This window comes from Dromiciops gliroides, chromosome 1 (assembly GCF_019393635.1).
Source record: "Dromiciops gliroides isolate mDroGli1 chromosome 1, mDroGli1.pri, whole genome shotgun sequence".
NCBI classification, from domain to species: domain Eukaryota; kingdom Metazoa; phylum Chordata; class Mammalia; order Microbiotheria; family Microbiotheriidae; genus Dromiciops; species Dromiciops gliroides.
The window spans coordinates 103,961,856-103,985,244 of NC_057861.1; positions in this window are offsets into that span (position 1 = coordinate 103,961,856).

A 23,389-nucleotide genomic window follows, 5' to 3' on the forward strand; every position below is an offset into this window, starting at 1 on the left:
TCTACCTGAGAGTCCATGTGGCTTCAGAAAGGGCTGAGGAGTGCTTGATAGGATGTTTGCCGCCTGACAACCACAGGAGAAACCCAGAAGCATAATAGAGCTCTGTATCCAATATTCAACAATCTGACCAAAGCCTTTCATACTGTCAGTCATGAGGGCTTGTGCAAGATCATGGCAAAATTTGGTGGCCTCAAGAAGTTCATCAGTGTTGTATACCAGTTTCATGATAGCATGCTTGAACAGGTTCTGGATAATAAATGTTCTAGGACTTTCCCATCACCAATAAAGTGAAACAGTGTTGTATGCTTGGTCCAGTGCCTTTTAGCTTGATGTTTTCAGCAATGTCATTGGATGACTTCAACAAGGATGAAAATGGCATCAAGGTCAACTACCATACTGACAATAAATTATTTAACTTGGAAAGGTTACCATCCAAAATTGTCAGGGCAAGTGCTCACATGGTCATCAGAAGAAGCAATACAAGGACACACTCAAGGTCTCTCTGAAGAACTTTGAAACCCATTGTGAGACAATGGAGACATTGACACAGGACCACTCAGTATGGCATGCCTGCATCAAAGGAGGCACTGTGCTCTATGAGCAAAGCAGAATTGAAGTAGCTCAAAAGAAATATGAAATGGGCAGCTAGGTGGCGCAGTGGATAGAGCACCGGCCCTGGAATCAGGAGTACCTGAGTTCAAATCCAGCCTCATACACTTAACACACACTTACTAGCTATGTGACCCTGGGCAAGTCACCTAACCCCAATTGCCTCAGTAAAAAAAAAAAAAAATTAAAAAAAAAAGAAATATGAAATGAACAAATTAAGAGACATACCCACTCCAAATGTTCATATGAACTATTGTGCCCAACCTGTAGTAGAGCTTGTGTTGTTTGGATCAGCCACAGTCGGACACACTGTACATCGCATCCAACGTAGTGATATCATTTTGGTCCTCTTCGAGGAGGAAGGACAAGTAGGCTTCCCAACTTCATTTCCAATCAGTTTATGTGTTTACTTTCAATTCCTCATTATACCCCACTGCCCACCCCATGGAGATTGATTGCCCTTTGATACCCAAAACCTTTTCAACACCTTCCTCTGCCAGTCCCCTCTAACTGAAGGGCAGAGCAATAAACTCCTCCCAAACACTCCCTTTATAGAGGGCTCAGAATTTTCCAGCTCGCTTTGTTTTTCATCAAGCTTCTCTGCTTGGTTTTAATTCCGTAATATCATTCCTCACCTGCCACACCACCTGGTGCTCTCTGGTGGTCCCCATCCCCAATGTTTTTAGCTGCCTTTTGTGTATTGTCTTTCCCTGCTAGATTGTAGATGAGCAAGGAGAACATTCCAGGCATGGGACAGCCAGAGAGAAAATGCCTGGAACTGAAAAATGGGAAGGGGAGGAAGGGACAGGAATGGAGATAGTAAGAAATTGAGAATGACTCTTAGGTTTTTAGGCTGGGAGACTGGAAGGATGGTGTTGTCTTCAACAAAGGAAAGGTGAGGGGGTGAGGGAAGTCAGGTTTAGGCTTGGGATAGGTCAAGTTTCAGATGTTTACTGGAAATCCAGTTTGAGATATCTGAAAGGTACCTGGAAATGCAAGACTGGAAATTAGCAGAAAAGTTAGGGCTAGACAGGCAGAGCTAAGATTCTTCAGCACAATAGAGACGGTCATTAAATCCATAAGAGCTGCGGAGATCACCAAGTGAAGAGGGAGAAGAGAAGATGGCACAGAACAGATCTGTATGGGATATAAACTGTTTTCCTGACTGCTCATTTCACTGCATCAGTCTGTACACAAATCTGAATTTTTTCTGAAACTACACATTTCATCATTACTTAGAGCAAAATGGTATTCCATTATATTCATATACTATCCTATGTCTAACCATCTCCAAATTGATGAGCACCCTCCTTAGTTTCCAGGTCTTGGAAAAAAAGGGTTGCCATAAATATTTATGTACATATGAGTCCTTTTCATCATTTTCTGGTGTCTTTGTGCTATAGGCCTTATACTGGCACTACTGGATATGCACAGCTTAGTAATGAAGGAGACATGGTTCCAAATTGCTTTCCAGAATTATGATCATTGCAATGATCAACCATGATTTCAGAGGACTGCTTGTAAAGAATTCTATCCAGCTCCCAACAGAGAGGTCATGAACTAAATATGCAGTATGAGGCCCAGATTTTGGGATATGGCTAGTGTATGAATTTGTTTTTTCTTAACTATGCAAATTTGTTGCAAGAGCTTTCTTTTCTTTTGGGGGTGGGGGTGGGAGAAGGGAAGTGGAAAGGAGAGAAAAAATGTTAATTTTTAAAATAGGGGCAGCTAGGTGGTACAGTAGATAAAGCACCGGCCCTGGATTCAGGAGGACCTGAGTTCAAATCCAGCCTCAGACACTTGACACTCACTAGCTATGTGACCCTGGGCAAGTCACTTAACCCCCATTGCCCCGCAAAAACAAAAACAAAAACAAACATGTATGTATGTACGTATGTATGTGTGTATGTATGTATTATTATTTTGTAGGGCAATGAGGGTTAAGTGACTTGCCCAGGGTCACACAGCTAGTAAGTGTCAAGTATCTGAGGTCCAGATTTGAACTCAGGTGCTCCTGACTCCAGGGCCGGTGCTTTATCCACTGCGCCACCTAGCTGCCCCACATACATGTTTTTTTAAAGAATGTAAGTTCCAGGGCAGCTAGGTGGCGCAGTGGATAAAGCACCGGCCCTAGAGTCAGGAGGACCTGAGTTCAAATCTGGACCTCAGACACTTAACACTTACTAGCTGTGTGACCCTGGGCAAGTCACTTAACCCCAATTGCCTCACTAAAAAAAAAAAAAAAAAAAAAGAATGTAAGCTCCTTGGGAGGAATTATTTTTGCTTTTATGTTTATATCTAACCCCACTCCAGGGTCTTAGCAGAGTGTTTGATATATAATAAGCACTTATATGTTTTTTCATTCATTCATTCACATTAGATTGTTATAGTAAATATATTGAAGACAGAGGCCAGGAACTGAAGGTAACTGAGACAAATAGGATGGACTTCACACCTGAGTGCCAACTGTAAGCTAAAGGAACAGGAAGTCAAAAAGGGTCCCTGGCACCTTTACAATGCTGACTGATTTAACATTTAAACAGAAGAGATGACTAAGTAGTATGACCAAAGATGTTATCATCAGGGAATGTTAGAATTGAAAGGGACTTCAGAGGCCTTCTGGTCTGACCCTTACCTGAAATATGAATTCCTCCTACAGTGTCCCTAATGAGTAGTTAGGGAAAATATCCCTATATGTCAATACTTGGTGTTCTAATAATTGAATTGATGGGAATATTGTCTGTTCCAAAGCAGATAGCAGCCCATCCATACCTTCTCATTCTCAGTTATTCTTGTCCATGTTCTCTCATTGAGGCCTCGTGGCTCCATACTCATTTACAAAACAAAACAAAACAAAATAAAATAAAACAAAAACCTGTTTCTCTTGATTTGGGTTCCTGAAATTCACTGTTAGAGAGTGATTATTTTAGCTGAATTCATTGGACCTTGTTAAAATACACACAAAATGGAAGAGATAATACTTAATTTATATTAAGTGGGGTAGAAAGAAGACTGGATTTGGGGATTAAATACTTGATTTAAGAGCCTGCTTCAATACTTAGTTAACAGTGTGTTTGCAGGTGAAGCATTTTACTTTTCAGAGCTTCACTTTTCTCACCTGCAAAGGAAGGATAATAAAACTCTCACTCCCTACCTACCTCACAGGATTCTTATAAGTAAAGTCAAACCATCATATCCATTGCTACTCTTCCTTATCTCTACATCAAAATCTCTATGTTTGCTTCAATGGGAGTATTTCCTCCACCAATGATGATTCCCATCCCCTCCATGCCTCAACAAATGGTCTTCACAAGTTGCTATGACAAATATCATGTGAGTTTCTTTGAACTCAGCTATGCAGATCCTAAGACCAAAGATGCATGGAACACCACCAAACCCTGCCCCAATCATTCTGAATTCATTTCAACGGGTGTTTATTGATCACTGACTAAGCTAGGCACTAAAAATACAAAGATAACAATGGAATAGTACCTGCCCTCAAAGAGCTTTCATTATACTGGAGAGAATTGGCATGTGCACAGATAAATAAATACAAAACACATACAAAAAGAATCATAACTTTAGAGCTAGAAGAAAAATTAGACTAATTCTGTCATTTTTTAAGAAAATGAAACTGTGTTCCAGAGAGGTAAAGTAATTTGCCCATAGTATAATAATGATAATAATAATAAAAATTATATATAGTGCTTGAATGTTTGCAATTATTTCATTTGATCCTCACAATAATACTATATAGTAGGTATCACTATTATCTATATTTTATGGATGAAAATGAGGCCAGGAGGCAGCTAGGTGATAAAGTAGATAAAGTACTGCCCTGGATTCAAGAGGACCTGAGTTCAAATCTGACCTCAGACACTACTTGACACTTAGTAGCTGTATGACCCTTGTCAAGTCACTTAACACTCATTGCCCTGCAAAAAAAAAAAAAATGAGGCCAAAAGGAGTTAAGTGACCTGCTCAGATTTACAGGCTAATGTCTGAGACAGGATTCAAACTTAGGTCTTCCTGACTCCAAGTTCACAAAAGTAAGTGGTAGTTGATAGCAAAGTAATTAAAAAGTAATGGGAGAATCAGCAAAATAAATTAAAAAGTAAGAGGAGAGGAGAGATCAGCAAAGTAAATAAGAAGTAATGGGGAAGAGACATCAGCAAAATAAATAAAAAGTAACAGTGGAATCAGGAGAAGAAAGATTAGTGAAGTAAATAAAAAGTAAGGAGAAATCACCAATAAATACTTTATGCCTCACTAATACACCTTCAAGGATCCACTGGCACTTCTACTCCATGGTGAAGCATGAGAAAAATACTTTAATAGAATGAAATTATTCTTACTTATACCACCCACAAATGAGCATAGCTCTAGCAATGGACTGTATGTATGTTGTCTAAGGACTAGCTTAGGTAAGTTTAGAGTAACTCATACCAAGTTGGCTGCAGAATGATGAATATTTTGGATTATCCTACTCTCAAATATAAATTTGTAGAAAGGTTACAATCTGTGCCAGTAGAGGAGGAGCCAAGTTGATAAAAAATCACATTTCCTTGATATTCTGAAGTATTGACCTAAGAATGAATGAATGAACAAACTAATGAATGAATGAAAGAATGACATTCTATACTAAAAGCAGGGTTTTAGTGAGCTTGCTGAGGAAGCAGACAAGTAGTGAAAGACTGATGGTATTGGAAGACTTAAGGGCAAGTTGAAGGAATCAAAGACAGACCTCATGATTTAATTATTAAGACACAAATCCAAATGATTCTGTTTAAGAAGAAAGAATGGTAGAAATTTCCAAATAGAATAATGCAACTACAAAGGGAACTCATTGATTAGCATAGCAAAAAAAAAGTTGTTTAGAAGGTGAAAACAAGGGCAGGCAACTGAGAACAAATACAAAAGCATGTCATGGCCCTTTTAAAATAATGTTAGAAGAGCAAAAGCTAAGAATGACCAAGGTTTTCCATCAATGCTAAGGACAACAAAAGGTATTTTTTCTAGCTATGTTGGTTAGGACAATAGAAAGATCAAAGAAAGGATAGACTGAATTAATGATAATGGATGAAAGAAAGAAGATATTGATATCTAACTTACTTAGCTGCTATTTTTTTCTACCAAGGAGATCTACAGACCAAAAATTCCTAAACTTGGAAATAAAACCCAAAGCAAGTGAAGGAATGGTAAAAGAACACCTAGCTTCTCTCAATAAATTCAGATCATCCAGAAGACTCAAAGAACTGACCCACATGAATGCTGCTCTATTGTTCATGATTTTTGAAAAGTTGTGGTAAATAGAAGAGCTTTCATAGGCTAAGAAATAAGTAAAGTCCTAATCTCCAAAAAGAAAAAGGATGGGAGCCAGATGTTGATTCCTGGTAAAATTGTATAACAGATAATTAAAGATATAGTTTATGAACACATAGAAAAAGGAATGTTGATCAGTAAGTGCAGGCATTAAAAAATAGTTCATGATGGCCAAATTATCACATTACTGTGAATTGATCCAATGATTCTGGAAGGTAATTTGAAATTATGTAAAAAATGGCTAATATGTCCATACCTTATGACCCTGAGATCCTACTGCTAAGTATATACCAAAAAAAAATCAATGACAAAAAAGAAGGGAACCTATCTGCACCTAAGAACCAGAAATAAAGTATACCTCACCCATATCAAATGAGGAAAAGCTATACAAATTGTGTCACATTACTACAATTGAATATTACTCTGCTATAAGAAATATGATGAATATTATTAATCATAGGAGACATTTGAATTGATGCAAAATAAATTAAGCAGAACCAAGAAAATACAATACACAATGACTATAACACTCAATGTAAACACTCAAAATAATTGAAATTGAATGATGCAAAATTATACTGATCGAGTCTGGCCCCAAAGCAGACATATGACAAGACACCTCCCCCCATTTATTTGCAGAAGTAGGGCCCTATGGGGGGCAGCTAGGTGGTGCAGTAGGTAAAGCACCAGCCCCAGATTCAGGAGGACCTGAGTTCAAATCTAGCCTCAGATACTTGACACTTACTAGTTGTGTGACCCTGGGCAAGTCACTTAACCCTCATTGGTCTGGAAAAAAAAATTAGGGTACTATGAGTATATGTCTTTGAGCAGAATGCTACTCATAACATCAAACTTTTCCTCTCTGTCTTACATGAGGAAATTCCCCTTGTCTTTGTGTAGGCCACTCCCTCTGCATGTACCCTTGATCCCATTATCTCCCATCCTCTCCAGCAGAGTGATCCAACTATTATCCCTAATCCTTCTTTAATCTTCAGTATCCCCGTCTACTGGCTCTTTCCCTATTGCCCACAAAATGCCCATATCTCCCCCCATCCTTAAAAACTTTCACATGACTCAACTATTTCTATTAGGCTACCTATTATTCTACTTCTTCCCACTTCTTCTTGACTAAACTCCTTGAGAAATCCAATTTTAAGCCACTTCTATTCTAACTCGCTTCTAAACCTTTTACAATCTGGCTTTCAACCTCATCATTCAACTGAAATTACTCTCTCCAAAGTTATAAGTGGTCCTCCAACTACCAAATCTCCTGGCCTTTTCTCAGTCCTCATTCTTCTTGACTTCTTTATAGCCTCTGAACCTGTCAACCATCTTCTTCTGGATACTCTCTCCTCTCTAGGTTTTCATGACATTGCTCTTTTCTGGTTCTCCCCTTATCTGCCTGATTGCTCCTTCTCAGATTCCTTTGCTGGATCTTCATCCAGGTCAGTTCTGTTAAGATCATATTCAACTTTTTTTTTTGTGGGGCAATGGGATTTAAGTGACTTGCCCAGGGTCACACAGCTAGTAAGTGTCAAGTGTCTGAGGCCAGATTTGAACTCAGGTACTCCTGAATCCAGGGCTGGTGCTTTATCCACTGCGCCACCTAGCCACCCCCATATTCAACTTTTAACTAGCATTTATTGAGTACCTTCTATGTATTGTGAGAACCAGGGGTCCCCCATCCCTTGATGAGAAAGACATGACGTGACCTTTCTGAGGTTATCGAAGGTCAGATTGGCATCCCAGAAGTTGCCTCTATTCATAGATGGCATTTAAGTCATGTCAATCAATGGACATGAATGCAACCAGCCAATTAGCTTGGAACTGTGTGTGGGGACTATCTCTCTTCCTGTTCGACAGGGGGCTTCTGGGGGAATTGAGTGGGACTCTTTCATTTTGGAAGCATGAGAGCCTAGGTGAAGGAACTATTTCTCCAGGCATAGATCAGATATAGGGTTTTTTCCATTATTTTAGAAGCATGTGCTTGCTCTCTCTCTCTCTCTCTCTCTCTCTCTCTCTCTCTCTCTCTCTCTCTCTCTCCCCTAACTTCTAATAAGTAAACCCTAACTAGTGTTCCCCCACAGGTAAGGACACACACATTAGATTTTAATCATCACAGTATCAAACATTGTACCACATGCTGTGTATATAAAGACAAAATAGCCACTGCCCTCAAGGTGCTTGCATTCTATTGTATTTTATGAGACAACATATTAAAGTGATCTGTAACTGTAAAGTACTATAAACATTACTATTATTATTGTTGTTGTTGCTATTGTTTCTGTTGTTGTTCTCATATTACTACACATTTCTTTGACTATTCATTCTCTATCTCTTTAATGATGTCTTCTTCTGTTCATCTGTTAAAGATAGGTTCTCTTCTCTTTGTTCTCCACTTTTCTCCCTTCATCTTCACTCCTTTAGCTTTTCTATTCATATAGTTGTAGTTCTTACTTCTATGAAGGTCACCTCCACTCTCACTCTCTCTGGAATATTGAAGGACTGATTGACCTCCAATGTTCCTTGATGCAGGACTTTGCAATTCTATGATTCTTTGATTCTGCTCCTATATATCTTGCTAACTTCAGAATGGCTCACCAACATTAATTACTGATTTTCCATTTAATTATTTATTAAATTGATATTAAATTAATTATTGAATTATTTATTAAAATATTTCATTATTAAACATGTCTAAAACAGAGCTCATAACTTCCCCACTGTTGTCAACAGCACCACTCAGTTACCAAGGCTAACATTTTGGAGTCATCTTCAAATTTGGTTCCAAATGGCCAGGACAATGTGTGTTCTTCCTCAGAACCCATTCAACACTTGATACACTGTTGGTATTCACTAACTGTTGAGTGGCTGACAATGTGATTGAAAATCATGCATTTGGTAATCTTCTTGCTAACCCTAAGGCCTATTTTATGTCATTTACTTTTATCAAGAGGAGAAAACTGAGATATGTGGGTTGAATATAGTGGCAGTCACTGATTTGTTGTTGTTGTTTCAGAGCTAGTTCATTTGCTTGTTGTTTGGCAGTAATTTACATCATGATGATATTGAAAGACCCTAACTCCAAGTAAGTAAAATAACATACAACTAGATAGATTGAGGAACCTACTCCTGTTGCAAAGAATTGCACAATCTCAGAGTTGGAAGGAACTTCACATATCATTTAATCCAATCTGAACCTGGAAAGGAATCCTTTCTACAAAATTCTAAATGGTGATCATATCACACTGAATTGAAGATATCTATTAATGGGAAACATGACTTTGGGATATCACCCATTTCACTTTTGGATAGCTCCAGCTACACAACCCAATTTTCAGTTCTCTAAAATGCAATATATGATATCATTCAGAAAAGAAATGTGACTAAGTGTCAGAATAGCAGAGATAAAAATTTAAAAAGTAATAACAACAGCAATAATAGCATTTATATCATGTTTTAAGATTCTCAACGCATTTCACAAATATCTCATTTTTTCCTCACAACAATCCTGGGAGGTAGGTGGTATTATAATTTTCATTAAGAAATGAGAAAACTGGGGCAGCTAGATGGCGCAGTGGTTAAGGTGCTGGCCCTGGATTCAGTAGTGCCTGAGTTCGGGTCCGGCCTCAGACACTTGACACTTACTGGCTGTGTGACCCTGGGCAAGTCACTTAACCCCCATTGCCTGAAAAAAAAAAGAAATGAGAAAACTGGGGTAGCTAGGTGGTGCAGTGGATAGAGCACTGGCCCTGGAGTCAGGAAGACCTGAGTTCAAATCCAGCCCCAAACACCTGACACTTACTAGCTGCGTGACCCTGGGCAAGTCACTTAACTCCAATTGCTTTACCCAACCCCCCCCCCAAAAAGGAAATGAGAAAACTGAGGCAAGTAGGGGTTAAGAACTTTGCTCAGTGTCACGTTGCTAGTATGTAAAGTGTCTAAAGTAAGTAAGTGTATAAAGTATCTAAAGTAGTGAGTATCTAAAGCAGAATTTGAAATTGGATCTTCCTAACTCCAGCTTCAATGCTCTATCCACTGTGCCACTTAGCTGTCATATACAAATATAAAGTATTATTATTACTGCCTTGAGACAATATCTCTAAAATCAAGGATCTCCTAAGCCTAACCTAAGCAGACTGAGCCCTGAACATCAGGCACAGTTCATCAACAGATTGTGTTCAAAAGCTTACTAGCCTTTTGGAATCTTCCAGAGTTTACATTCAGTTGATATGGCCTTGGTCACCCCTACACCACAACGAAGAATCAGAGTAGAACTTTAATAGAGAAAGATTAAGCCAAATCTAATAGAAATACATGTAAAATTTTATTAAAGGGCTCAAAAAATCAACTTTGTGAATACAAAATTAGAGAAGTGTAAGGGTTTTAGTGGAATATTAAAGTCCAATATCAGTCAATAATCTAACAGGGCAACTGAGAACAATAATGAAATCTTAGGCTGCACTGAGAACTAGGAAATTGATATATCTGTTAAGCTATGAAGAACACAACTGGACCATTGCATTCCCTTCTGGGAACAACATTTTAGAAAGGATATTGATAAGCTTGTACTCTGGCCTCATTTTCCCAGAGTAAGGACACCTAGGTACTATTTTCTCATCTCATGGTTCTAGGACTACTCCTAAGGGATTTGTTATTAATCAATCAATAAAAAAAATTAAGTACCTACCACATGTCAGGACCTGTGCTAAGCACTAGAGAGACAAAAAGGCAAAATACAGTTCCTGACTCCAAGTAGCTTACAATCTAATGGGGGAGTCAACATGAAAATAAATATATAAAAAGCAAACTACATATGTGTATTTCTCTAAAGTAATCATCTTGAACCCCAGTTTCAGGGTGTTCCTTTCACTATTGGCAACCAGTAATTTATAATTCCAGTTCCATTTAACCAAGTAATTTCATTTGGCTTTTACAAAGGCATATTTTCTTCATAGATATAGCAAAAACAGAAGTATAAATGTTTCCCTACAATACCTAGGGAACATATTCTCCCTTATGTCATCTCAGTCTCTGGAGAGAGTGGGATCACATGTAACACAATTTCAACTTAGTATTGGTCCCACACAGTTTTCATTCAAATGTGGCATCACTGCTGGATGAACCTATGTTTCAGCAACTGCTGGGCTGAGCCCCAAAAGTCATTCCTTAGGGCACTGATGCTAGATTGACCAGTCACTAAACCCAGCATGAGTTCTTCTGGACTTCAGATGACTTGTTCTCTTGACCTCTTGAAACTTAAAAATTCTAATATCCTTAATTTAGAAAGAGGAAAGAATAGAGACAACAGGAACAGAAGCAATAGCAAAGTCATGCATTGTGGACTTAGTGCCAAAAAGAGAGTTGAGGCCCCTTAACTACCAGGAGACTTTCAGCAACTCATGTGTTTCCAATGCTTACAATCTCGGGGAAAAGTCCACCCCAATAGAAATGGCACTGACTGACTAGTGCCTTTTTGAATGCACCCTAGATCTGGCTCCACAGCCAATCAGTGAGGCTCCTCTTTACCATATGGTTGTCAGACTGGAACCAATTATAGAATATCTGTGCATGCTCCAAATCTCTCCAAGGCAATTCAATTACATGTTATTGTGCCTTTCCAGAAGTAAGCTCCCCAGCTTCCACCACATGAAGGATTGCATCAGCATCATCATTACACTGGAAAGTGTCCAAAGAGTTACCAGGATGATGAAGGCTCTGAAGAACATGCCATGTGGAGGTTGGTTCAAAGAATTGGGTATGATTAGCATGAAGAAGACTTAGGAGTGACATAACAACTGTCTTCAAGTTTTTTTAAGGATTGTCCTGTGGAATGGTGATAAGATTACTCTGACTTGATCCCAGAAGGCAATAAGTAAAAGTTACTGAAAGATTTAGTCTTGCAATGACAAAAAAACTACCTGACAATTAGACATGTCCAAAAATAGAATGGACTGCCTTGGGGGCATAGGGAGTTACCACTCCCTGGAGTTCTTCAGGCAAAAGCTGGGTGAACATTTGTTGCATATATTGAGGAGATGCTTTCTCAAATATAGATTGGACAAGTTGGTTCTACTCTAAGGTCTCTTTCATTACTGAATCCTGTGATTCTGAGCTTCTATGACTATGATTATCTCATAAGATGCTTGTGAGGAAAACTTGAAAATGATGCATTGTTTACTCTACCTAGCAATGGTGACTAAGCAACAAAAATCTCAGGAATCCAGCATGGTGAATTGCCCACTGTTCTAGGTGGCAGCATCATTGTTTTTATCCTGTTGTCATTCCCTAGCATGACACAAAAAATAATCTCTTCAGGTCTGTGTTTATTCCCTGCTGACAAGTCAGGTACCCAAGCTTCTGGTGGGCATCAGTCTAATATATAATCAAGACCTTTATGTCAATAAAACCGTAAGAGGTTTTGAATACCCCATTCCAACTTTACCATATAGACTCATAATCCTTCTTAAGAATTCTGTAACACTAGGCTTGGGAGCAACAAAGCAAGCAAAAATGTTTCCTAAGCATCAGAAAAATTTCACTTCACATCATTAACCCATAGATTAGAAGACAGATCTGCCTTGTTCTTCACTTCAGAGGGCAGGACTGGGACTAACTGATGGAAGCAAAAGAGACATAGATATTGACTCAATATAAGAAAGTAGAATGTGAGGAAATTATGGGTGTAGTAATGAGAAAAATACAAGTACTTAAAAGATCACAGGTCAGCCAATTTATCATTTACAAACAGGGAAGTTCCATGGGCAAATACAGGTGGCAGAAGTTCAAGTGCATGGTAGGATGCATACCCAGATGGAAAGCCCAGAACTCTGGGTTCTTTCCCTTATATCTGCTTATTATTGTTGGGCAGATTCACAGGAACTGAGAGGGAGGGGGACCTTAGGGGCAGAGTAGGTACTTATGTTCATTAATGTAAGGAGGTTCCTCAACTGAGAGCTCTCACATTGATTAATTCATGTACACACGCACACACACACACTCAATATCCAGCCTAGCACAGTGCCTATGAGCACATTTTTGTTCAGTTGTTTCAGTTGTGTCTGACTCTTCATAACCCCATTTGGGGTTTTCTTGGAAAAGATACTGGAGTGCTTTGGCATTTCCTTTTCCTGATCACTTTACAGATGAGAAAACTGAGGCAAAATGAGTTAGGTTACTTGCCTACGTTCACACAACTAATAATGTCTGAGACCAGATTTGAACTCAAGAAAATTAGTCTTCCTGATTCCAGGCCTAGCAGTCTATCCACTGTACCACCTAGTTGCCCTCTATAAGCACACAGTAAATATTAAATAAATTATTGTTGCTTAGCTGAATGATTTGTTGAAAATCAAAGTAAGAAGCAAAAGAAATCTAGTGATTTCTACCATTCTGAAGCACAATCAGGCACCCATTAACTAAACTAATACTCTAGTTAACCTGATAAACAAAATAAATAATTCAACAAAGATCAGGGACCGATTCTTTGAGTCTCATTGATATATCTACATTGGTAGAAATTGATGGTTCAAGTAAGGCTGTGTTCATTGACCACAAGTTCCATCATCCTGTATACCTGAAATCCTGTCTGCCTGAAATTGTCTAGATGGTATATTTGATGGTATAATCATAGATTAGAGATATATGGGACTTTAGGCACCAAGGAGTCCAACATACTCACTTAATAGTTGAGGAAACCAAAGTATGGAGAGATTAAATGATTTGTACCCAGGTCTTCCTAAACCCAATTCCAATTCCATGACTGAATTGCTCCATTAAGGACCTCTTTCACTGCCTCATCATATTAACCTTGAGTTCACAAAGGCTAGTGGAGTATAAGAGTTGGCCAGTACCACCACACTAGAAAGGGATTGAATACAAACCTGAAGATAAATTAGGACATAGGCCACAGTCTCATTACCAGAAGGCTGACTACCATATTATGAACTGTTTGTTTCTTTGTTTTTGTTTAGCTACTGTAATTCATAAAAACCCGTGTTGGATTCTTCCATGGAGGAAAAATCATTCAGAACCAATACAAATTAATCCATATCAATGAGATTCAAGGATTGAAATATTGTATGAACAGCTGCCTATAAGTTATACTAGAAGAGGATAACTATTCCCCATTTTATCAAAAAGTGATTCTACCCCTAAAAATTATTTCCAGAGTTTTTCAAAACAACAGATTAATAATAGAGAAAGTCCAAGTATCTTATTACTACATTGCAGTCATTGGTTACCCCTAAGCCTGACACACATCTTTTTTCTCTCTTAGCAACCAATACTCTCTGGCAAAGGCTAGATTATAGAAATGAATCAGGTTCAGGGAGTCGGCACCTCAGCAAATGAGAAATCAGGTTCCTTGACACTTCATTCTGGCTTCTTAGAACCTTCCAAAAGCCTTTGAAATCAGGTTCAGTCCTTGGTCCATAGGCTCTGGGATGAAAAATAGTCACTAGCCTTACTTGATGCTGTCCCAAACATTTTCCCATCGATCAGACCGGCCTCCTTAATCACTCACAGACTTGACTTTCAGTGTTAATAATCCTATGTGTCCTTGAAAAAGTCCAGAAATCATTCTCAGCCCACTTAAGAATGGAGACATCTTTGGAGGAAATGGTTGCCATGCCATGGCCTTCACCCAAAAGCACCCACAGACATAATCTTGGGAGGCCAGAGAAGGGATGGGTAATACATGTCCACTCTACAGAAACACTTTTTTTCTATCTTTCATGAAAAAGCCCATCTCAATGAATGATATTTTATATCACCTTAAAAAAACCTGGTCCGAAATTGTGTCAACCCATAGAACAATTTAGAAATATGCTATCTTCTGCCAATGGAATCAGCAAGTCTTCTTTGTGTTGATGCAATGTTAGCAAAGTAGTATGTTTCAAGTTCTCGAACCATCATAGAATTCATAATTAGAAGGAAGCTTGCTAAAAATTTCCAATTAATAAACATCTATTTTCTCTTCCCCCCTCATCTCCCCCTCCCTACTGAAAAAGAAAGAAGAGCAAAATCCATGTAACAAATATGCATAGTCAAGCAAAACAAACCCCCATGTTGGTTATGTCCAAAAAATATGTCTCATTCTGCACCCTGAGTCCACTCTGAGAGGAAAGTATATTTCATCCTAGATCTCTGGAATTATGGTAGGCAGAGAGCGCAAATGACATCTACTTCAACTGCCCATGTATAGCAGATGCCCTTCTATAGCATCCCAATAGGTCTTCTATCCTGCCTCTTCCTGAATATATCCCATGAATAGGATATAGTTTACATGCCAGGGGCCCATACCAAGTATAGCAGTTGTTTTTATCCACAGAGGAAGAATGGAAACAAGGACTCAACTTTCATTTAGTAACAACTCTGTGCCAGGTACTGTGCTAAGCACTTTGTAATTATTCTTTCGTTTCATCCTCATAATAACTTTGGAAGAAAGATACCATCATTGTCCTCTTTTATAGAAGAAGAAACTAAGACAGAGTTTAAGTTACTTGCCTGGGGTCATACAGCTAAGTAAGTAAGTGTGTGAGAACAGATTTGAACTTAGGACTTCCTGATTCTAGGATGGCCATTCTATCAACTGTGTCACTTAGTTGCTTAAGAGGGAGGTTGCCCTTCCCCACTCCCACTCCCACCCCCAAGGCCTCTGCAGAAAATCTTTTCCAAATTGCCTGGTACAAATGCATCATAAACACCTCCCTTTCCCTGGGGCCCATCTTCCACCAAAAGAGTCCTACCTTGGCAGCTAGGTGGCGCAGTGGATAAAACGTGGACCCTGGATTCAGGAGGACCTGAGTTCAAATCTAGCCTCAGACATTTGACACTTACTAGCTGTGTGACCCTGGGCAAGTCACGTAACCCTCATTGCCCCACCAAAAAAAAAAAAAAAAAAAAGGCAAAAAGGGGCAGCTAGGTGGTGCAGTGAATAGAGAACCAGCCCTGGATTCAGAAGGACCTGAGTTCAAATCTGGCCTCAGACACTTAACACTTACTAGCTGTGTGACCCTTAGCAAGTCACTTAAACCCAATTGCCTGACCAAAAATAACCAAAAAACAAAACAAAAGAGTCCTACCTACCTCTTTATCACTGCATCTATGCCTTCCCCATCCTCACTTCTTCCAAGGGGTTTTCTGTTGGGACTGAATCTAAATTGGGGAAGGAAAGAATGGTAGACTGTGCTTCTTTGCTAGCTAGGGGGAATGGATGGTGGAGAGAGGGCTAGACTTGGAATTAGGAAAACCTGAGTCTAAATCTTGCCTCAGACATAAAAGCTATGTGACTGCATAAGTCAAGTAACAGATGCAAAATGGGAATAATAATAGCATCTGCAGGGGGCAGATAGGTGGCACAGTGGATAAAGCACTGGCCCTGGATTCAGGAGGACCTGAGTTCAAATCAGGACTCAGACATTTAACACTTGCTAGTTGTGAGACCCTGGGGAAGTCACTTAACCCTCATTGCCCTGCAAAAAATAAAATAAAATAATAGCATCTGCATCACAAGGTTTTTGTGAGGATAAATGACTTTAGCAAATCTTCTTAGCTGTGTGACCCTGGGTATGTCACTTAACCTGTAGTTTCCTCGTCTGTAAAATGGGAATAATAACAGCACCTACGTCCTAAGGGGTATGATGAGTATCAGATGAGTCACTGATCAGGTGTATAGAATAGTGCCTTCCACATAATAGGAGCTTGGTACAGTACCTGACACATGGCAGGAGCTTCATAAATCCTTGTTTTCTTCCTGCCTTGGACCCATTGCCTGCAGCATCAACACCCCTCTGCCCCATTCTGCTGTGGGTTCCCTAGTGCAACCAGGCAAGAAGGGTTCTTTCCCCCTCCTCTCCAACTTGGACCTGCCTTCTCCCTCTCACTTCCATAGGGTGTAACAATAACTGACTGGGCTTATACATTTGGGCTAGAAGGGATGTCAGAAGTTATCTGGTCTAACCCTCTTATTTTACAAATGAAGAAAATCAGACCCAGACAGGCTTGCCTAAGGTCAGAGTAGTAGGATAAGATCATAGACCCAGAGCTGGAAACCCTCAGAGGTCCCTAGTCCAACTGCCTTCTTCCCCAGATGAGGAAACGGGTTCAGAATGGTCACATGGCTTGCTCAACATCCCACAGGTAGCAAATAGTACAGGTAGGATTTGAACCCAAGTTCACTAAATTCAAGGCAGTGCTCTAACTACTGTTTACCTTTGGGGAAAGGAACAAGATAAGAATGGTAATGTGAAATGGAAAAAATATGAAGAAAATGTGATTGAATGGAAAAGGGACGTTGCCCACCAAGGCCACTGTACTAGTGTCTGCAGGTGAATGACATGCTCCAAAGTAAAGTTGAAACTGCATATGGTAGAGTGAGTCATGTCAGCACTCCACCCCCTGGAAGTCTGGCCATTGGCCTGGGCCTGCTTTAAGGATTTAATGAACCCCACATGGAATAACAAAAGCCACTGTCCTCCCTCGGGCCCCACAGAGTTTAATTGAGTAATGTCTGAAATTGTTTTGAGGTCATTGAATGAAAAGTGCTATTTATAACTTAGCCACTGCTACTGTCTCTCTCAAATGTTTTAGGTCACTTACAGCCCAGTAGAGGACCCTTTCTGATTGTGTCTTCTTTTTCTTTTTCTTATTTTTTAATATGAAGTCTGTGACATTGTCCAAAAAATGGATAGAACTTAGGAGCATGTCTCATATCTTTTAACATAGTGTAATGTAAACCAGTGTTGACAATTATTACACAATAGTAAATGGAAGAACAAGGAAGGAAGGAAAGAAGGAAGAAAGGGAAGCAGAGATGAAGGCAGGGAGGGAGGGAGGAAGGAAGGAAGGAAGGAAGGAAGGAAGGAAGGAAGGAAGGAAGGAAGGAAGGAAGGAAGGAAGGAAGGAAGGAAGGAAGGAAGGAAGGAAGGAAGGAAGGGAGGAAGGGAGGGAGGGAGGGAGGGAGGGAGGAAGGGAGGAAGGGAGGAAGGAAGGAAGGAAGGAAGGAAGGAAGGAAGGAAGGAAGGAAGGAAGGAAGGAAGGAAGGAAGGAAGGAAGGAAGGAAGGAAAGATGGATGGGAGGGAGGGAGGGAGGAAGGAAGGGAGGAAGGAAGGAAGGAAGGAAGGAAGGAAGGAAGGAAGGAAGGAAGGAAGGAAGGTAGGAAGGAAGGAAAGAAGGAGTAAGGAAACTGAATGCTGCATATTTATAATGGCCAATTTGATTAGTCAATGATTAACCCTGGACAAGAGACGAGAAATTTTAAGTTCTTCCCTTCTTTACAAAGGTGCAGATCTATGGATGTGGTACATTGCATATACTGACAGAACTGCTTCCTTTTTTATTCTTTGCTTCAAGTCATGGGTCCCTGAGTAGGGGACTGTGGAGGGACATATTCCAAAATTAAGATGATGTCAAAAAATATATCAACAAAAAATTGATATGTCTTCTGGACTCATCCAGACTTTTATTCAAATGCGATCTAGATGGGACCAAACTCACACAATGTCCCAATTTGACTCTTTCTTTCTTTGGTTGGTAGAAAGATCCATGTATGCAAGCACTGCCTACTTCTTATTGGAACTTCAAATACCTTGGTTTTTCTGGTGTGGGTAAGACACTGATACAGATTGGCTTCAGCCCCTGGCACATAGGACCAGTTGAAAGAACTGGGTACGTTTAGACTGGAGAACAGAAGACTCAAGGGGAGCAGGTGCTGACTTCAAGCATTCAAGGTAATCACATGAAGGAGGGATTCCACTTATTCAGTTTGGCTCCAGAGGGTAGGAGCCAAAGCAATGGGTAGAAGTTTCAAAGGGGCAGATTGAGGCTTGATATCTGAAAAAACTCTGTTAACACCTAAGATTGTTCCAAAAGAGGAATAGCCTGACTCTAGAGATGGTGAGTCTCCCCTCCTTGGAGGTCTTCAAACAGATGCTGGATGATAACTTGTCAGGTATGTTATAGTGGGGATGCCTTTCATATGTAGCTTAGACTATGTGACTACTATGGTTCCTTCCAGTTCTCAAATTCGGTGATCCTGTAATGTTCTGCTTCCAAATCTAGCGTTTTTACCAACATTCCATATAATTATGTGCTTTAGATTGATGCCTATTAAATTTCATCATATGAGTTTTAATGAATGGATGAATGAATTATGAATACTATAACTAGAGAAAGAGGAGCAGCTAGATGGCACAGTGGATAGAGCACCGGCCCTGGAGTCAGAAGTACCTGAGTTCAAATCCGGCCTCAGACACTTAACACTTCCTAGCTGTGTGACCCTGGGCAAGTCACTTAACCCCAACTGCTTCACTGAAAAAAATGGGGAGAAAGAGTTATGATTCAGCTGAACTCTCAGCACTTGGATGGCAACTATAAATCCCACATTAATAAAGGTAACCATGTGGGCAGCTAGGTGGGGCAGTGGATAAAGCACTGGCCTTGGATTCAGGAGGACCTGAGTTCAAATCCAGCCTCAGACACTTGACATTTACTAGCTGTGTGACCCCAGGCAAGTCACTTAACCCTCATTGCCCCACCAAAAACTAAAAAAGAAGGTAACCACAACTATTAGCTAAGATGGCAAGTTCTAACTTTTTCCAATCACTAACAAACTGGTAGAAATATAGAACATGAGTTGAAGATGGAATTCAATACAGAAGCAACTCAGCACCTAACAGAAAATGTTTCTGTTGAGATTGTTTCTTCTCTGGAAACCTAAAAGCTAATTCATATTTTTCCTTAAATGTGTAAACATCATCCTATAACATTTTGAGCATTCGTGGATGTGGAGAGCACATCATTCTTTACTCTGCAAACCTTCAGCATCTGTATAAAAGAGTTTTTTTTAAGTAAAACTTTAATTTCCATTTAATATCTGGGTATTTCAAATACTTTTAGATTTCCTGGTATAGTAACATGAGTCCTAGATCTTTCGCTGCACCTCTGGGCTCCTTGGTAGAGGGAGCTCCCACATGCATGTGCCTTTCTCTTATAATAGATCCAGTTGCAACCTGTATCATGGACTTGTGGTATTATTTTATACTAACAGTAGTCAAACAATCTGGGTTCAATTCCTTTCTCTTCTATTAATATCAGCGTTATCTGGGGCAAAGCAAGTCACTTCACCTTTCTAGACCTCAGTTTCCTCTTCTGTAAAATGAAAAGATTAGATGCCATGATCTTCAAGGTCTCTTTCACTCTAAAACCTATGGGCAGAGAATAGTTTCTGTCTGTTGAAGTGTTCTCTCTCATGAACTTTGTGATCCCCTTTCATCACATATAGCTTTTGAATGGGTGTAGTCTTTTGGCTTCAGGCTTTCAGGTGATATAGCAACCCCTAGAAGTGGTCTTGGCTTCAGGAAAAGTAATGAAGAAGTCTTTCAGGCAGTGGAGAAAATCCAGTACAGCATGAAATGATCTGTTTTTGTGAAGTAGCAACTTACTGAAGTGGAAAGGAAACTGACATTTATTAAGTGTTTAGTAAGTGCTAAATATTATTTCATTTGATCCCCACAACAACCGTTGGAGGTAAGTCTTATAATTATCTCCTTTTTATAATTTAGGAAACTGAGGCAATCAAAGGTTAAGTGCCTTGCCCAGGATCATTGTAGTTGTATGTACTTTGTTTTTGAAGAAGACCATGACATTACAGTAATGTCATGAGGTGTGCTGAATTGGATTTAAATGAGGGAGAGCTGTGCAGGGTCACCAGCCTCACTCTCTCCTCGAGTCATCTATGTCCAGTAGCAAGATATATATCAGGGAGACCAGTGACAGTCCCAGATGTTTAAGGCAATTGGGGTTAAGTGACCTGCCCAGAGTCACATAGCTACTAAAGTGTCAGAGGTTGGATTTAAACTAAGGTAAAGGTGGATAGAGTGCACAGAATACTAGACTTCCAATCAGGAAAACCCAAGTTTGAATAATACTTTACGTGTTTCAGAGCTAGATTATTAACTCAATGTCCTATTCTCTAAAATGGGAATAATAATAGCACCTATCTGTAAAAACTTTGTAAACATGTTAGCCATGTTATTAGAGCTATGCCAATTAAGCTAAACCTTTAAGTCTAGGGTTTAAATTAGAATGGATATATATGAAAATGGGAGCACACAGAAGAATCTCGATAAAAATGAAAAATGTAACCAACAGAATGCTCCTTCAAGTTCCCTCACTATCCAAAATAACCTTGTTTTCACCTTGGCAAGTACAGGTGTGGCTAGTGGAATCTTTAAACCTATCTGCAAGACAGTTCAAATGTATGATAACTTCGTCTGTAATGGCTACCTCCTTAATCCTTCTCTCTCCTCAGCACTTACCACCACCACCACCACCACCACCACCCACACTCATTGCAGTAATTGAAGCCTGAATTATCAAGGAGAGAACAATTGGGAAGATGAAAGTCTTGAACTCCACAGCATTCTTCAGACAAGCTCCAGCTTTTCTCATCACCAACGAAGATAATGACACATTAGGTCTGTCAGAAATGATTAGAAGAGTGGCCAAATGATATCTTTACTGAGTATTAATGACTATAAATTGCACAGATGGGGAGCTAGACACTTTCCAATGGAGAATGTTTGAAAGGGCTTCTAAACCAGGGTGAGGAGGAGATTCTTGTATTGGATCCAAGGAAATCTTAGATCATTCCCCCACTTGAATTCTAATGGTATATGAATAGAAATTCCAGAAGAGTTCAATTAACATTTATTTCAAATAGAGTTTGACTGAGACTTGGAGCCAATAGATGTCCTATTAGGCAGAAGGGCAAGATCATTTTAAAATATAAGTTTGAACTCTAGTCTTACAGTAGTTTGGTGATCTTAGGTAAGTCTGAGCCTCCATTTTCTTCTCAAGAAAATAACAGTAATAACCTGCTTAACTCACCTCAGAGCATTGTAAAAATCAAATGATACTTTGGACTGATGTATACCAATAATGGGCTTTTTTTCTTTTTTCTTTTTTTAATTATTTAATTTTTTACAAAGTAGTATTTACTAAGAATACATTATAAGAAGAGAAGTGCAAAGTATTTCCCTAAATCAGGGGTACTATCTCCCTTATACCACCTTCCTCCCTGGAGATAGAGGGGTTCAAACTTAATTGGATTGCTACAAAGCACTCAAACCACCAAGTTCGCTTGCAACAGCTAGACCAGCAGCTTGCCTTGCTGGGTTGGGTCCCCCTGCTTGGTACAATGTGTACATTTCACCTAGCTTGGTTGGTAGCAAACTCTGGCATAGACCCCTGTCCTTGGACTCCAGCTCCTCTGACCTTTCAAAGCTTACAAAGTTGTAGTCATCTCTAATATTCCCTTCATCCAGAAGCAGGGAATAACAAAGAGGCAAAGGACAGAGGCATCATGTATTAAGGGCCACTCATTAGCCTGAGTGGGGAATACTCAAAGTCACTTTCCCTACCTAGAGGCTTACAGCATGCTTTACCTCAATGCAAAGAGGACCAATGACATCATGGAGTGATGGTTTGACTTGCACATGAATTGGATTCGTGAGGCAGAATGGCATAAAGTCATCAACCTCACTCTCTGTTCCAGAGTCATCAAAGTCCAATAGCAGGACAAAAGTGAATTCCCCATCACTAATGGTCTTTAGGTAAAGGATGACCAGTTGACAGGTTTCCTAGAGAGAAAATTCTGGTTAAGGCACAGGTTGAACCAGATCTTCCAATCCTCACATTTTGTATGGGTAAGTCCAGTCACAGGTAAATCTACTGCAGCTCTTGATGCTACACAAAAGAAGCTTTTGTTCTACTAGTAACTATATTTTCCTTTTGTGACTAAAATATGTTAGCTAAGTTGGGAACAGTTATGATACGTGCATGTCAGTGATGCTATAGTGCAATAGCAATTTTTATTTCTTCATGATAATTCTCCAATGAGTGTTAAGTTCTTGAGTAGTTTGTTCCTTTTGAGTCCTTGTGGTTGCTTACTATGTGCCTTTCAAATGTGAGTTGTGGATATTTACAGTTTTGTTATTAATTTTGACAGAATGGTTTTTCAGTAATCAAGAAGAAAGGAAAGAAGGAGGGAGGAAGAGAGAGTGAAAGAGGAAGGAAGGAAGGAAGGAAGGAAGGAAGGAAGGAAGGAAGGAAGGAAGGAAGGAAGGAAGGAAGGAAGGAAGGAAGGAAGGAAGGAGAAAAGAACCTTCAACCAACATTTCTTGGATAATTCTTTCAATGATAATCATTTCAATCCTCCATTGGGACTTTGATCAAGTTGTTTCCCTCTCTTGCAAGTCAGGACTATGAAAAATAGCTGAGTGCTCAAGAAAGAACTTTATTCCTTCCCAAAGCATAGTCTTATTTCTTCTCTCCCTGCCTCATTCCTTCCTATTTTACTACAAAACTACTCTTGTTGTCTATGTCATAGTTTTCAGAAATGGATTCATGGACCTCTTACCAAAACTCTCAGCACCACCTATCACTATCCCCTTC